This window comes from Danio rerio, chromosome 5, assembly GCF_049306965.1.
Source record: "Danio rerio strain Tuebingen ecotype United States chromosome 5, GRCz12tu, whole genome shotgun sequence".
In the NCBI taxonomy this organism is placed as follows: Eukaryota; Metazoa; Chordata; class Actinopteri; order Cypriniformes; family Danionidae; genus Danio; species Danio rerio.
Genome location: NC_133180.1, coordinates 20403692 through 20422686, shown reverse-complemented (window position 1 = coordinate 20422686; position 18995 = coordinate 20403692). Strand labels below are relative to the sequence as shown.

General features: G+C 37.2%; 1 protein-coding gene across 8 annotated transcripts in view; it reads right to left on the bottom strand.

Annotated features, from left to right (window-relative positions):
* The window catches only part of fam222aa (family with sequence similarity 222 member Aa), a 245401-nt gene that overhangs the window by 59916 nt on the left and 166490 nt on the right, over positions 1-18995 (bottom strand). The gene's annotated exons all lie outside the window — the stretch shown is intronic.

The following is an 18995-nucleotide window of genomic DNA, read 5'->3' as shown; positions in this document are numbered from 1 at the left end:
TATCGCGACAACCCTAGTCACAATAATCAATATATTAACTTTTTGTGCTATAATTGAAGGTGATCTCAATCATTTTTGCCTTTTTTAATATATATATTTACACATTTACAAATAACACTAAAGCTATTTTACAATGACATTTACGTTTTACCTCTAATAGGACACCTATTAGTATATATAATAGGTTGTTTACCTTTTTAACATAAAATTATAGAATCTAAATAAACTTAAGAATGATAAGCATTTCAAAATGTCTGCAATATTAGGCTGTTATAATAACAATTCTATAATCAGAGATAGAAAATGATCACAAAATGATAATATCACAACAATTTCAGTGACAATATATCGCACAACAAAAATTCCTTATCGTAACAGGCGTAAAGAAGTCCTCACATGTATACCTAAACCTGTACACCCACATATTCTTTATCATACATAGTTTCCTCTAGGATTATCAGTTTTGTGTCCAATAATCAAAGAGTGAAGTGAGAGAGAGAATAACGGCCCTCTCCTGCCCCACTGGCAGGAAATATCCGGCACCTTCCATATCACACCGCCGTCCTGATAAAGAGCCACGTTATCATTCCTCTTCTGAGAGACATAAGGTATTGAAGGTGAGGTATGTGTTCACGTGCGAGTGTGTATCTAAGTGAAGGTGGCCGCTAAAGAAGGAAATGTGTGCGGAATGGCAATCTTTTGATAAGCCTCAGATATGTGTACAAGCTCACAGCGGGAGCCTTCAAGGAAAGTCATCCCAGTTCAGCGCTGCAGAGACATTTGGTCGGCTACACTCGGCTGACAAAGCTGCTTTGCAAGATGACATACAAAGCAGATCTCTTCCAAACACACGCCAACTCTACCTGACACACTTGTGTAATCGCACAACCATTGACTCCCGCATGTGACTCTCAAACCTACATCATATTAGAGAGTTTGGTGTGTATATTAATCTTGAAACTACAAGAAACTTTTTAAACTGAGAACGTTCATGGAAAGATTATGAACATTATACTGTATTCTAAATTATATACAGTTGATGTCAGATTTATTAGCCCCCCCTTGATTTATATATTTATTTATTTTTAATGTGCCAAATGATGTTTAACAAAGCAAGGAAATTTTCACAATATGTCTCATATTATTTCTTCTTCTAGAGAAAATTCTTATTCGTTTTATTTTAGCTAGAATTAAAGCAGTTTTAAATTTTTTAAACACAATTTTAAGGTTGATATTATTAGCCCCTTTGAGCTATTTTTTTCCCAATAGTCTACAGAACAAACCATCGTTATACAATAACTTGCCTGATTACACTTACCTAGTTCACCTAATTAACTTAGTTAAGCCTTTAAATGTTACTTTAAGCTGTATTGAAGTGCCTTGAAAAATATCTAGTCAAATATTATGTACTGTCATCATGGGAAAAATATAAATCAGTTATTAGAAATAAGTTATTAAAACTATTATGATTAGAAATGTGCTGAAAAAAATATTTTCTCCGTTAAAGTGGTCATTAATATTAATACTTTTGATTTCAACACGTAGGCATACATCCATCCAATTTATAGTATAAAACTTAGTAATAATGAATTTTTTTTTTCATTTTATGTGCACAGACCAACTATATATATATATATATATATATATATATATATATATATATATATATATATATATATATATATATATATATATATATATATATATATAAAAGAATATTAAAATATGCATACAAGTATTAAATAAATAAAATATTTTAAAACAAATCCCACTAACAAATCTTCCAAAAAACAGGTCAACTCTATCTGACACACTTGTGTAATCGTGTAACCATTGAATCCTATGTCACTCTCAAACCAACGTAACATTAGAGAGATTGGCATTGTCTATTGCCTCGAAGGGAGTTAAGGGAAAAATTATAAATTGGTTATTCATTCCGCTGTGATGACCCCAGAGTAATAAAGGCACTAAGCTGAAAAGAAAATACATGAATGAATACTGTATTCTATATTATATACATGCATAGAGACAAACAAACACATTTGAAGGCAAAATATTAGTAGTTAATTACAGTATTTCCTAATATAATTTTTCTTCTGGAGAAAGTCTTATTTCTTTTAGTTTGGTTGGAATAAAGTGGTTTTTAAAATGTATACTTTTGATTTCAACACATACACATATACAGCTACCCAGTATATAGTATAAAACATAGTAACATTAGTCATGTTTCCATCAAAAGACGCTAATTAAATTAATGCACAAAACTGCAATATCAAATATAAGACGTGCGAACAAAGCAGCATTTCCATCCAACGAGTCAAAGAAAACAAAATCGTCACGTCCTGATTAACTGGCACCAAATATCAACAGTAAAAACTGAATTTGCTGCGGTTGAAAAAAACAGCGTTAATCTTTTCTTTATTTAATAAATTACTTGCGACTCAGAAGACAAATGCCGACATGTAATGAACGCATGGTGGCATCTAAAGGCGTGAGATGCGTAGCACAGGCGCTCTTGACAGTTCTGGAAGTAACTAACAATATAATAACACTAGCGTTTTAGTATGACCAAAACAACATTAAAAATGTTTTACAGTATGCTCAGCCTGCTGGTTTGTCCATTCACACGCATTTTTATTATCACATTAACTCCTATAATAAAATCACACGACTCTTAATGCGCACACAGAAATTTGGTAAAAGTTTTTACATTGTAGTTTATCCGCATCTTTTCTTATCAAATAAAAAGTTTATCCTACTCAGTTATGCGCATATGTTTTTATGCGCATTTTCGAAATTGGTATCTTGCCGTTTCCATCAACCATAATTTTTTATGCGCAAATCCAATACGAGCATAAAATTAGGCGGATGTAAACATAGCTAATGAAAATAAAAGTACAACTTTGTGTGCACAAACTACATAAAAAATTTAAATATAAAAAAGTTTTATATTGTATATGTGATAAAAAAAGTGTCAAACAAATAAAGTAATATTATAAAACAAATCCCGCTAATAAAGATCTTGAAACACATCAACTCCATCTGACATGCTTGTGTAATCGCGTAACCATTGAATCCTACATGTGACTCAACAAACGTCATGTCCTTTGAAAACATTAGAGGGTTTTGTGGAGCTGAGAAGTGCCCTAGACAGCTTGACAATCAGGAGGTCAAGCGAGTCTTGGGACATTCATCCGAGACCAAGATTCTGATCCGATGAGGCCCAAGAACCCTTTTTCTTCAAGAACACTGTTTATCCTGGGGATGATGTCATAAAATCCGAGCACAAAACAAACAGCGGGCCTGAAACCTCTTGCGCAGGCACTCGAGAATAGGTGCAGTCATGCAAAACCATGCTTATGATGAGACGTGCCCTCTGACCTTCTCTCTCCGGCGTGACACACACACACACACACACACACACACACACACACACACACACACACACACACACACACACACACACACACACACACACACACACACACACACACACACACACACACACACACACACACACACGTCCCTAAGCAGAGTTCAGCATCTTAAATTACTGCCTGCCCTTTCCCTCTGTGTGTTGCCCTCCTCTCCTGACCCCTCCGCTTCGCTGACGGGGAACTGTTCATAATTAAATGTTAATCTAAAAAAACCCTTTCCTTCTTCCTATCTCTCACTTTTTTTTCTCCCCCACATTTTTGGGAAGAGATCTAGTTAGAGATTGCATTAGCATGAAAAAGCAGGCTGGTAATTGTCTTCACCCAGCGGAGTGATCTGTAGCTTGGTAGGCGAAGAAATCTGAGGATTAGTCAAAAAAAAGAAGCCCTATCTCTGCTCTGAGCGCAGATGCTGCCCACAGCCACAGAGTCTCCGATTAAATTACACTGTGAAGAGGATGTGGCCATTGACTTAAAAAATTAAAATAAAATAGACCAGTGGGATGCTGAAGCTTGACCTTCCTTTAACTGCAGAGCGTATCCACAACCCCCCTCATCTTGCTAATCTATTAATATGCGTTTCAGCTGAAAACGAGGATTGGGCTAAACGTGGTTTCGAGATATGGCATGGTGCATTAAAGAGGTTAGATATCCCAAAAAGAAAAAAAATAAATCACGCCTGTAGGCCCTGCTGCCCTCCTTTAATCCCAGGTGTCACATTTTAGCTCCTCTGCTTGCCGGATTCACACTTCAAACACACATATACCCAGAGGGGGAAAAATATTGCTCAGAGGTTGCTCTTTCAAAGCTCAGGAGACTTAATGTTCTCAGTTGTTTTATTCAAAGATGTAGTTCATCCAGAAATGAAAATCGTGTCCTCGGGCAGAGCTCGCAAATCTCATTTGCACATGCGCATATTTCAAACCCGAGGCATTACGACTGTTGCTGCAAGTTTGACCCTAATGACCCAAACATCTCTGGTTGTCACATGTGTTGAGACTAGAATTGCAATGATTAACCTGTTTAAATATTAACTAGGGCTCAGCGAGTAATCGGAATTGAATCGCAATTTGAAATGCTGCGAATAGTTAAATCGCAAGAGGCTGGAATATGAAATATATAAATATACGTATTTTTTAATATCCCTCGCCCAGAGAAAATGTGTGTGTGACAGTCTTACTAGCCAATTGAGTGAGCACACTTTCGTTTTGCCCAATCAGAATTTCACAACCGAACTTTGTCCACAATAAAAAAATAAATAAATTAAAAAAAAAACAGGAAAGTGCTTACAAGTGGGAATATGGGATTTGCTGCTTCAGAAGCATTAATAGACAAATTAATATAAAAAAAAACAGTATTTATAATATGGGAATATTTTGGTTTCAAAGACAGAAACCTAACAAAAACAAGTCATTTTTAAGAGCAGTCACAGAATTGTAGCCACAGCTTACAGATTATTGAGCTATAGCTTGATTTAAGTTAAAATCTACTTGAAGCTTAAATTAAAACGTAAATCAAAATCGCAGTCAAAAAAAAATAAATAAATAAAAGTTGCAATTAGATATTTTCCCTAAATCGCACAGCCTTACTATCACCAGCACTTTAAAACATTTTTTATAGTTTTTTTTTATCGTAAAGGCTTCTTAACACCTCGTTTCTGCACAGAACAAAACTGCTGCAACTAAACAAAGTTATGCCAACTGTGCGCTAGTTTAAAGTTCTGAGCTTGTACACAATATGCACACACACTAGATTAAAGGCTGATTTCAACTAAGATTGATGCTATAAACGAGGGCTGTACACATATCCCATCTTTTTGTGAGTGCGCAAGTTAGCTATTTCCAATGGACGTGCGTCACTTGACCCGCTTATTGGCAGTGAGGCTTTCCAATTGCACGTAGTTGAAAGAATGGGCCGAAGGCACTGTGAGTCACGTGACAAAAACTGACCGGTCAGTTTCATACTTTGTATGGAATATACACATTTCTACTCCAAAGAAAAAAAGAATACAAAAGGAAAACAATTTTGTAATAAAGTTGATCAAAAGTTGCTTTCAGACAGAGATTCAGCAGGCTACATGAATGAATACACACACACACACACACACATATATATATATATATATATATATATATATATATATATATATATATATATATATATATATATATATATATATATATATATATATATATATATATATAGTTTTTTTATATAATTTATATAGTAAGTTTTTTCTTCTTTTTTTTTTTATATTTCCCAAATGATACTTAACAGATTCAGGAAATTTTCCACAGTTTGTCTGATAATATTTTTTCTTCTGGAGAAAGTCTTATTTGTTTTATTTAGGCTAGAATTAAATCAGGTTTTGATTTTTTAAACACCATTTTAAGGACAAAATTATTAGCCCCTTTAAATTATATTTTTTTCTTGATAATCTACAAAACAAATCACTGCTATACAATAAATTGCCTAATTACTCTAATATATATATATATATATATATATATATATATATATATATATATATATATATATATATATATATATATATGTTTATTCATTGTTCTGTCATTTATTTTCAGTGTAAATTTATTACTTGAGTCTTGTGTTTAGATGCCAATAACTTTTTTTTCACTTATTAAGTCCAAAGAGAAATAGACTATTGTTTGTTTTTATTATTATTATTTTGAGTGCGCTTGACGCAGAAGTATAAATCAGCCTTAAGAGAGCTCACACTCCCGTCCTTAAAGGAGGCTCGACTTTTTTTTACATTTTGAATAACAGAGAAGGAGATGGGGAGGAGGAAGAATGCTGGAACAAATGTCAACTGAAACTACTATTATACACATGCTACTTATTTGCACACAGAAATGATAAATGACTGACCCACCTAACTGATCAGGCTTCTACCGAACTTTGGTTAGGGACCTCACCTAAATTCTTCATGAAAAATCTTATTTCAGTGAATTGCAAACTTGGCACATCCTGCCAGAGCGTGCAATACTGTCAGAAGAGAAATGTTCTTTTAATCTCATTACTGTTTCGGACAAACAGTCAAGCTATTAAAGAGATATTTCATCCTACATGCTAGCACTCTCAGTCTAAAGCATCCTTTCTTTTTGGCCTTCCGCCACACGCCACCCAATGCATCAGGGACGTGAAAAAGCACTTCCACCTCCAAGGCAAAACTTCAGCTGCCCGATAATCTAATATTTCATAAGCTCCTTTATTTCTCTTCGCAGACTTCCTTGAGATGAAACATTTGCCCTGTAAGCAGTGCAGAGTGGAGTCTGACTCGCTGTGGGATTAATGGCGATGTCAGGACGGAAGTAGAGGACCCGCAGCTGACCTTCTCCTCTGCCCAGAATTCAACGCGCAATTAGCTGCATCCACAGCACCATGGAAGCCCACAACAGAGCTTCTCGGTTTACAGTTTACATAGGAAATAGCAGGGCAAAAGGGCGGCTCGCACGTGCCTGGAACATTGGTGAAGACCTTGAAAAGGTGTTCTTCCTCAGTCGCTGCTTTGAATTTACCGTAAATAGAGCAAAAGAAAAGAGCTGTTTGTATGGCAAGCACAGCATGTGTCCCGTCGGTGGGGTAAGCGGAGCTGACGAGAGATTGACAGATTGAGTGTACAGGATACGGGTGAGGAGACTTTGTGTGGAGATATACGACTCCCTCTCTGATCGGCAGTCCCTGACCTTCCGATGCACGCTCCTTAACTTCCTCATTAAGCTGTCACACAGCCTGCCAAAAACAAACCAGAGCTCAAAACATATCTCCCTCCCATTCAACCACACAACCTTCCTCCTAAGAGAGAGGAAAAAAGGAGACACAATCGAACCGGGGGACGGCTGGATCAGTTTTCAGCATCTCAGCTTGCCCAGCCGGGGTAAATGTGCTCAATACTGGCAACGATTTAAACTGGCCGTCCCGTCTAGCCGTAGACAGTCTGCTTCTGTCCACAGCAATCATATCCTATTAGAATAATGATAAGATATCCCGTCTCCTTCTCTTTCACCTTCCTCTGTGGCTTCCTAGTCGGCTCTCTGATAGACATTAATTCCAGTTTCATCTATAAAGCCAAGCTCATGCATATTTAACAGAATCTATTACTTTAGGATTAAATTATAAAAGACTGTCCCTCTTTAATTTTTTATAGTTTGCATAATTGCTTGCAGGGTCCAAGCGGGACCCAGTTTATTAAGAAAAATACAAATAAAACAGGGCAGGACACACAACCGCAACATCAAAACCTTCACAAGTCTGTATAAGGTTATGCACTCGAAATCCGACAAACTTCAAAACTAGCAAACAGTATGGCCGCATTAAAAACCAAGATGACCTGATAGGAAGAGATTTTTTATTCCTTTTAAATGACCCTAAGGGTTCGAGGGACCCTTCTCAGAAAGAGAACACCCCGGACTAAATTTCTGACAGCTTTCAGTCTGAACTGGGATTTAGATGACAAGTGAGAAATTTAGCCTAAGAAACTATAAAGGCCCAGGAGCGTGATGTTTCCTCATGTCCAAAACAGTATAAAGGGGTGTTCATTTCAGATTTACAGCAATTTGCAGTGACAAAGTCACCTAAAGCCATTTGATTTGAATGAGAGTTAGTGTTTTGAGGCAACTTGGGAAACAGCAAACATAGTTGAGGGGGCAAAAAGTTCCACTCTATGCAAAAAACAGTAAAGTAATGCTCAACTGGCAGTAAAGTTAGAACACAAATCAGCCGATAATGTCTTGTAAATTCCAACTTATAAGTGTAATATTTTCGCTTTTCCTTCACTTGAAGTTTTGTTCTCTGCCACTGACTTCCTTGGTTAGGGAGTTGTGGAGCTGCACATGAATGTATTTGCTCTTCAGTGTTTGGACTTTCAGCAGTGAAAAGTAAACCACACTGAATTTTAACTCTGAAAACTGGACTGAAACAGCTTCAGTTTACTAGAACTTTTATGTTGAGCTTCTTTGACAATCTACATTGTAAAAGTGGTATAGAAATAAAGATGAATTGAATTGAATAATATGTTCACTGAAAATCTATTCACTGTTTACTCGACCTCAAGTGGTTTACAAGCTTTGCGTTTCTTCTGTTAAAGTAAGATATTTGGAAGAAGAACAACAGAAGAAAGAAACTATAAGGGGTAAATGATGACAAGATTGTACTTTTGGGTGAACTATCCATTTAGGTTTCAGGTGCAGGTAGAATAATAGACAGAACAGTAGTTCAGGAAGAGCAATACACAATAATTAGACACATGAGCAATAGAAATGCATGTAGAGCGATACAGAGAAATATATGGGCAGACAGCAATTGATGAGGAATATCCTACGAGTAGCAGTGCGATATGGCTGTATGTCGGCACTGGTGGGAGGCAGGCGTTGGCACGAGGCCACAGGCAGTGACAATATTCAGCCATATTCCAATATATTTGTATGATATTGCATTTATACAACAGTTTGATGACATAATCGTGTGTATAAAAAAAGAAAATCAAACAGACTCAAAAGTCATTTTTGAGGACTTTGTGTGAGGAAATAATTTCTTCCACCATTCATTCACATCTGCAGCTAACAGTCAAAACAGCAGAAACCATTGCTACTTCCCAAACATCACTTAAAGCTAGTATTTGAATGAATCTCTAGAGTAATGTCTAAAGTGATGACAAAACAGGTGATTTTGCAGACTTTAAGATTATTTTGCTATACGGCATAAAATGCCGTCAGTCTAGAGACATTTCCCAGTATTTCTCTGTTGCAATCAAGATATCACAATAATTAACCCTGAAAAGGCCAAAGCAAAGCAAACACTACCAGAAAAACTACCAAGAACACTTCGGTTTAAATACAGCACTACAACATACAAAAAAGAGAGATCGACTTAGAAAGTGACTTACCTGTTTTATAATGATTAAATCATCTATAGTTTGTAATTATTCTACTCTAAGGACTTATTATGCAGTCTCTGTCGGCATCTTGTGGCAGAACGTCAACCATCTTTACTATGCTCAGTATGACAGGCTGCTGCATTGCAACATGCTGTATATTCGAAATTAGAAATATTTAAAATAGGCACTGACCTTATAAATAAACTGCATAGCAGCAATCTAAACTACATCCCTGTCCTAAAAAGCCTCAAAAGTACATGATGTTGTCCAACAGCTGCAATATTTGTCAAACTGTAGTGAGTTTATTGATCTGCGGTCACTCTATGTGGGCGGAGTAACACAGAAGGGTGAAGAGGCTGTATGAGTGCTGTTATTGCAGAATATCACACGGCTATCAGCCAATCAGATTCGAGAACAAAACAGAACTGTTGTGTAAAGTCATATAGAGTGGCAGATAGAAGAGACAGAAAGTGCATACACCAAAAATTTGACAAGGTCACAACAACAAATGTTGTTACTTTAATTTTAACCAGTAAATCAGGTTTCAAATAACATTTTCAGTTACAAAGTAGAACTTTTAGTCAATTTGACTGACATAAGCTGAAATTACTAGAAAAGTTCAATTGATGTAACTAAAAAGATTGACGTGGCATGTCAGACAAAAAACAGATAGGTAGAAGGATATATAATACAGTGAATAACAGACATCATATACAGAGTGAAAGATAGGCAGGTAAAGTATACCAAGAGTAACAGACAGGAGGAATGGTATTGTAGTAAGTCAGTGGAATGATAGATAGAGCAACAGATTGTAATAGATTAAGTGATAGACAGGCAGAAAGAGAGCGATAGGCGTGTGGGATGATAAATAAAACAAAAAAATACCGGATTTTGCTGTACATTTAATAAATTAACTATTGTGAACATTCTGAAGTGTGTTGACTTTCTTTGAATTACAATTCAGTAAATTTTTCTTCCTGTCATTCCAGTTCCCTATCAACAACAGCAACAAAAAGAGATGACAGAGAAACCTCTGGAGGTCACCATCCCCCAAATCAGCACTGAAGGGACATTCCCAGAGCTTGTCCCCACAGCCTGCCAACGCTCAGGCGTATCTGTGGAGAGGGGGGATATTTCACAGTGTATAAATTATTAAGCGTGCACACGAGGCCGATGCACTAAGCAGCGTGCAGATAGGCCAGTTATTCACAGCTCTGCTGGGATGGCGGCGTCTGCAGCCTCCGCACGCTCCTATCAGATCGTTTGTCACAGGCGATAGACAATTTACTACACAAGCCTTTTTCAATTTATTCATTGTGCTGTCACTGCAGTTTTCTCCCCCGCACTGAAAGCCGCCATACTCTCGAACCAACCCCGCCTGATGGAGAGAGCCTTTGAGCCGTGTCTGTTTGGACACAGACACACACACACACACACACACCTGCTGAGGCTCCCTCTTTAGTGTGGACAAAGACAAACACTGTCTGTTTAAATCTTCTTAATTGAGAGTAAAGGAGAAGAACCCAGGAGACACAAAAGGCAGATGTCCCTTTCCGCCTGCTTTCTCTTACTCCAACTAAAACCGTGTGATAAAAGCATGTGAGGTGGGAAGAGCACACAGAGACAGCAAACACCCATCCGCCTTGTCTCAAATTAGCTCCAGGCTGGCTCGAGGAGATAGCCAGTGAGTGCTTCCATTAAGAGCAAACGAACCCCTCAGTGACCACCACAACCCCTCTCTTCACCAATCACACAGAGGCTCAGAGGTACCCAGAAGTCTTCTGGGAGCACCAGCAAGAAAGTAGGGCTGGCAAAGCAGAACTGCTGCTACCTGATACTGGGGATTTTCACAGGTAAAACCTGGTCATCTAAAAGGTTGAGATTAAACTCAGACTAACAGCTATAATTCCAAAAACATATTTAGTTTTACAGCAAAACCAAACAAACTGGTCAGGGTAATTCATCAACTTAAATTCACAAATGTGATTGATTATACATGTGAATGTCATTCACATCTTTTGTGTGATCAGTAGTAAATTTCCCCTGAATGCCAAAGAAACTTCAAACTTGTAGAAACCCACAAATCATTGCATTATAAACAGAAGATTTTACTGCTTTCATTAGTTTAGCGAGATTAATAATCACACGACTGCAGAATTTCACAGAATAGTTTATTTCAAACACTCAACCAAAGTTATGAAGTGAGTTGGGAGAAAGAAACGTTATTAAATGACATATTTTCACATGCAACATTTACTACATAGTTCATTGAGAAGCAACACAAACAGTTGTCTTTTGTCCAATTAAATTGGTTTCGATTTTTAAACACAATTTTACATAGCTTGTCAGCTTATCATGACTCTAAATGCTAGGGGTGTCAAATTTAATTGTTTAATAGGGGAGAGCGAGTGAATAAAAAGCTCCAACTTTACTGACACTGAAGTCCAGAAGAACATGGAGACCCTATTTCACTATAGGCATGGGTCAGTATATGATTCTGACAGTATGATAACCATGGATAAAAATATCACGGTTTCAAGATATAACAGTTTTGTGATTACTGCTCTAAAATATATTATTTTAAATGTCTGTGTAAAAAAATAACATTTACCCCCCTTTGAAAACAATATATTTAATTTTTTGAAAGATATAAAATATTTTGGAGCAGTAAACATGTCAGTCTAAATAATGAAAATGAATCATTGACTTTTGCTGTCTTCATTTGTTTAAAAAACACAGATTTCTTTACAATTTAAAACAGCATCTTTGGATTTCTTTTATTTTGCTGGAGATTCTGTGGTCATAAATTACCAGAAATTACCTTAAATTACCTTAAATTAGAATTTCTGGTAAATTTCTGTAATTCAGTCTCTGTTATTTTACAGTAAATTTCTGTAATTTAACAGCCGTTATTTTAAGTTTTTTTTTTCAGCACCCCAGCTGCCGGAAATAAACCGTAAAATTATGAATTTTTTTTTTAACTTAGTGTACCTTTGTCTCCCTTTCGTTTAGCTATATTTGAAACATATTGTGCAGGACTGTCCAAACATGTTAGTTTTTCTGTTGTGAAACATCACAGATGTGGTATCGGTTGACGTCGACTACGACACACTATAAGAGAAAAAAATTGATTACTACCTCCACATAAATATCAAATGCTATTTTACGAACGTCCAAAGCCACACATATCAAGCCATAATTGTGCTGATGCGGTGTAATCTGAACTCTGCATGAACCAAGACCATCTAAAACCTTCTCTCCAAGACGCAAGGACAAAAAAAAGTTTGGAGAGGCAGAGTTGCTGTCATGCTACTCATTTGAAAGATTCAAGCATCTGAATATAGCACTGGATAACCTTGCTGCTGGATATGCGAGTCTCTTTGATTAGCAGCTTTAATGAGCCACACAATTAGATATGAGGCAATAAAGGGCTCGTTTAGGAGCGGTATGGTCTCTGACGGCTGAACCGGAGTTAATTGAGATTTACGTGACAAGATGCTACAGCAGCTAACAGCCTCAGAGAACGGTCAGCTTAAACTGTGAGCTATTCAGGATCAAAGAAATGACCAAGCAGATAAAAGAGCAAAAGATAAGCCTGCTGACATGCGCTTAGCATAGCATTTTGCAGTTTCTGTCAATTTGATAGTAACTTAAGGGGAGAAAAACAGACTCGGGTCTGAGCACTTTGTTTTCATGGGTCTTTTAGCATTGAAAAAAGCATCAGTGGCCATGAAAGAGGCCAAGCCAGAGAGGCTGGGACTGCTGTATCTGTCCTTCATGTGAAGCCAATGCCACTAAATAACAGCAGAGAGGAGCCTCCCCAAGGACCATGGTCCTCGTCATAGTACACTGATCAAGGCAAAGCAGCTGTCACAACAGCCAAAGTTTTGGCACACATCATCGCACAGATAGATGAAGGTCTTAAATAACAAAAATCTCTTCAGGAAGACAAGTACCATTAAAAAGTTTTTGGTCACTGAGATTTGTAAAAATGACTGAAAGAAGTCAGTTATGCTAACCGACAGGGGTGGAAATAGTGATTTGGGGGCCCCAAGCAATTCCGGGTATTGGGCCCAAGCATTGAAACTCCAATCATTCTCTTTTCTCGGTTGATTCTTTTTTTTTTCTTTTTTTAAATACACTGCATGTTAAAAACTCATTTTAACTGGAACCTTTATCTTCCTAACATAAAATTAAATACAATAAATTCACAAATAAAAATGTAAAAAGTTCTAACCATGTACAGTTAATTATTTGTAATTAAACTCATGGGGGCCATCATTTTTGAAAAGAATAACGTTAAAATCTTAATGGTTATAGACAGATTTTACAACATATGATAGAAAAATTTATAAAAGAGCTATTTGATTAATATAGGCTTTTTGGCATTGTTCAGGGGCCTAATTTCCCCTAATTTCAGCTGCATACCTCGCTTATTGTTCAAGTCCACCCCTGCGAGGCTGCATTTACTTGATCAAAAACACAGTAAAACTGTGAAATTGTACAATTTAATATCGTATTCCTATTATTGAAAGTCAGTCTTCAGTGTCACATCTTCAATCTTCAGGGTCACATGATACTTTATCACATTTTTGTACTTATAATTTCTTGGTATAATCAAAGCTAAAACTGTTGTGCAACTTAATCTTATGGAATTGTGACTTGTGTTCAGGATTTTATGAAGGTTAGAAAATTTGAAAGGACGGATTTTTTGGAACAGTAATCTTTTACAAAATCATAACTTTTTACTGTAATTTTTGATCATGTGATCATTGGAAAACTACAAATTCATTAAAAGAAAAAAATAACGAGCCCAAACTTTTGAGAACCAGTACACATGAAAACGCTAACCACAAAACACTGGTAAACAATAAACAACTAAATTTACCTTTTTTTTTACAAGAGAATAAAATAATTTGTTTGAATGAATTTGAAGTGAAACGCCCAGGATGAAATCAAAGATCTTTATTAAGAAACTAAATAGGGCAAGGATTATTTAGAAATTTCAGATTTTTTTTTTTTTTTTTTAAGTATTTTTGAATGTTCAGCATGAATGACCAGTTTTTCCACAAAGCCTACATACAAATACAGTCTTCAGTGTCCTAAAAGGACAGTTTATGGAGATTTCAGCTGCACAGACAGATCCAGCGCTTCTCCAGTGTCTCGCAGAAAGAATGATGTCAACTGTGCAACTATCTCAGATGTCCCCTTTGAATGCCCTGTTCCAGACTTTCTTTCTCAATAGGGGGGAATCTGAAAAGGGGTGAGATGAGAGATAGATGTGCTCAGAGCCTGGGTGTCTGGCCCTGGTATGAAACACACAGCCAAAATATCCAGAGAGGGCACGTTTGTGCAGGGGACAAGGTGACCCTGTCTCCCGGGAGCCTGTGAAATGACACAATAGACGCCTCATCTCCACACACACACACACATATATATACGTATCTACACACGCCAGTCACTATGGCAAGGAGGGAGTCGGTACAAAAGTGGAAGTTGGCAGGGGGGGCTAGGCCCCACCCCAGCACAGCAGCCTTCGAGTCCCCCATTCAGGGAGAATCCGGTGACAAGCCCACTGCATACACCCCACAGACGGTGCCGAATTCCATCCTCCGCCCTGAGCCCCAGCCACAGGCCTGACAGATGGAGCGGCTATTGATTGAACAGCTCGCACCCACCCCGCCCGCTGCATCCATCCCCTGAGGAAACAAAGGACTGGAGAAGTCAAGAGAGACGCCTGAATACAGGGAGCAGGGCCGGGGCAGCCGCAAGGGCGGGCGGGAGGGGGCTGAAATGCTTCCACACAGCTGAGTTATGCAGCAAGTGTCTGGGGCTTGAGAGAGCGGAGGCATTTCAAAGCTTTGAATGCACTTTTATGATCCAGACTCTGAGGAGACAGGTTGTGTGGAGAGCACACAAGATCAGCGGCGGCTGTGTTTGCTCGGACATAATGGACAGTAAACACTGCCGGCGGAGATGATACGGTTACTGACGGACAGAGCATCATCAAAACAAACAGCTCTTTTTATCAGCAAGCTGGGAAACTTCACAAATATTTAGACGGATAAATTGTTTGGCTAAACGAAGCAGAAGAACATGATATCATGACAAAAAGAAAAGCCTCTTAAAAGGAAAAACTTATAAGGGATGGTTCACAGAACAAAATGAAAATTCAGTCATCATTTGCACACCATCAGGACCTTTCAAGTGACATTTCAAATCCTGCTTTATAATCTCTAGATGAATATACACCAAGTGAAGTATTGAATATGGAGCCACATCAGTCTCAGAAATAATACATCTGCAAAATATATTTAATACATCCGCAAGACAATTCACATTTACAAAATCCAATTCATAATTTCAAAATGTTATTTGTAAATACACAAATCCAATTGGTAAATTCAAAACACAATTTAAAAATACACAAATCCAATTCCTAAATTCAAAAAACGATTAACAAAAACACAAATCAATTTCGTAAATTCAAAACAATTCTAAAATTCACAAATCCAATTTGTAATTTCAAAACACAATCCATAAATACACAAATCCAATTCATAAATTCAAAAAATGATTAATAAATACACAAATCCAATTAGTAAATTCAAAACACGATTCATAAATACAGAAATCCATTTTGTAAATTTAAAACACATGAAAAATTCACACATCCAATTTGTGATTTCAAAACGTGATCCATAAATACACAAATCCAATTTGTAAGTTTTAAACACGATTTTTATACACAAATCCAATTTATTTGGTTAAAATATATATTAAAATATACATTAAATTGGATTTTGTAAATGTGAAGTGTGCTGTGGGCCTATTGTATTTTTAAATGTGTTATTTGATCTAGCTCCATAGCTAAATGACATGCTATTTAAAAACATTAAGTAAAAATCTAGCTTAAAAAGACTACCTGATTTAGGCACCTTTTTTCTCCAATTTCCTATTTTCTCCATCTCCTAAATTAAATACAACTTGTAAACTAAATCTGTTGTAACCGATGGATACTCCACATGAGAAGTACACCACTGCCTTATCTGGCTTGGTTGGGAGTCCTGCATGGCAAAAACATGTTTTTCTAGAGAGGAAATTCAATGAAGCTTCATCCCTGAGTGGTCCTTGGGAGAAACCCCTATCGAGTAGCACCACTCTGTGCATCACTGCACCCAGCCAACCCTGTCTGGAGCTCTCAGCCCGCTGGATCAAGTTTCCCTAGGTGGGGACCTGAACACCTCATACTAATTGGAAGAAGGGAGCCGAGGGGAAGTGAGGGCATCAGCCTAAAACAAAGTGATATTATATAGGGGTAAAAACATATAGCTCTGGAGAAACGATTACCATTTTGTCTTTGAACAAGACACCTGACCTTGTGGTGCTCAAGGGGGATTGTTCTAGCAATTAGTATATACCGAGAGTCATTCCGAATTAAAAGCCTCTGCTAAATGCCAAATACGCAATTAAAAGAAGCAGGTTTGAACCAATATTAATGACCTCCTTGCTTTACTGTAAAAATGCTGTTTAGAGGCTCTGCACTGTTTTCCTTAACTCGCGTGTTTTATAATTCTTAATGCCTCCTACAAGGCGACACTTCATTAACAGAGAAAGTCTTTTCGGCAGAACTGCCTGCTGTTTTTGTGATAAAATGAGTCTCCGGCCTTGCTTTAAAAGCTCACATGAAAGGTTAACACTGACTATCGGTTGTTTTACATGAAAAAAATAAATTAAAAATAAAACTTTCTCCACATAATTAATGGTGGCAAGCATCACAATTACTATTGCTCATGATTCAAACTACTACTAACCCACCAAAGTACAACAAACATGAATGATAGGTTAGTTAGAAGAATAATTATACAGGCCTTAGGGATGCAGTGGTTCTCTGTAAAAAAAATGTATCATGACATTGTCCTCCCACGGTTCGGTGCCTCCTGTGATCGGCGGTTCAGAATATGCATTATTAATATTGTTTTTTTAATAAAAACAACTGCAACAAAACAGGTCCGCCTTTGTACGCTTCCGATTATCTTTCACATCCATTGCATGGGCAAAGAACTGTCCAATCACCTCTTAGTATGTAAATCTATTGTTGACATCACGTTTCCTCACGTGCGTGTGGAGTTTCTGTGCGTTTCAGCGTGGCAAGTGAAGTAGATAGAGCACAAATGCGCAGGTGAGGCTAAATCACAGCGCATTGTTATCAGTGTTTCAACAGAGACTCAATTTAAATTTAGACAGACATAAAAACATAACATTGCCATTTTTTGTTGTTGTAAAGACAGTCTGGGATCAGTGGTCACTAACAGGCAAATTGAGGTCCGTGTGCCAACCAAGAAGCATCCAATACGGACGCAGATATACAACAGGTCTGTTTCTTCAGTCCCGCTCTTTCTGGGTGTTCTTCCCCACCCAATCACTCCCACTATTCACTCCATTTACCCACTGTCTGCTAAGAAATGTTTTCTTCTCAATGTATTTTGTCCACTGAATTAAGAGAGAAGAGCCAAAGGCCCTCTCTTTGCTCAAGTTTTATCCACTACGAAGGTGCTAAGTAGGGTTGTAACGGTATGAATTTTTTACAGTATGATGATCGTCTAAAACAATACCACAGTTTGACGGTTTCGCTGTATACGGTATGTTACAAATGTTACAAAATAATAGAACAGTGAAGCAAATTTGACTTTTTCCAAATAATATATTTTCAGTTACTATAAACAACACCACTTACAATGAACAAATAAAAAAATAAGAAAATAATAAATAATGTGTCAAAGTCCAAATAAAGTCCAAATAAACATGGTGCAAATCCTCAGTAAAAAAATAGATATAAATATTTACTATACTATAAATAGTTACATAACGAAACTAGATTCAATATGGAACATCCTTAGGTTTTATGTGCCAGCATGGATATGGTTGTCTGTGGATATGGATTTGGATATGGTTGTCTGCAATGCAGACAAACAACTGCACCTTCATTTGCGTCTTTTGAAAACAGTCAAAAGATGTTTTGTCATGTTTCTGTGCTGCTGTGCATGCAAAAGTACTTAGTATGAGAATTATTTCATGCAAAACTTTTTTTTTGCGTTTTATTTAGCCGCGCATAAATGTATGCCTATCTCTCATTCCGTGTTGTTCAAAAAGCTCATTGTTGGTCCACAAACAAAAGCGAAACCTATGCTTATTGGTTGTGATATAGCGAGTTTGAACCAATCTGGGCATGGAGGAGGGACAATGCATCAATGTATCATGTCTGGTTTGTTCGGAGACACAGTGACGAGCGTTTCTTTGTCAAATTAGCGTTGTCAAATTTTGATGACGTAACCGCACTGATTCCGGAGCCTCTGAAAGTCCGCGAATGTTATGTGATACTGGAAAGCTGAGATTCTCTTCTTTATGCCAATCTTTGAATTGTATGAATCGGATCAGCGGATCAAAAGTTATTAAACATTTAAGAGCAATACTTATTTTTAGCCGCGGGCGGCTGTCTCGGTCTTTAAGGGTTAAAACCGTTGATATGCAATTGTTCATGGTATGATAATCGTGCACGTTCAAATCGTGGTAGACCGTCATACCGGTATATTGTTACAACCCTAGTGCTAAGTGAAACAGAGCTCTCTGGAATCATAATAAAAGCATATAGAAATCATAAGCAA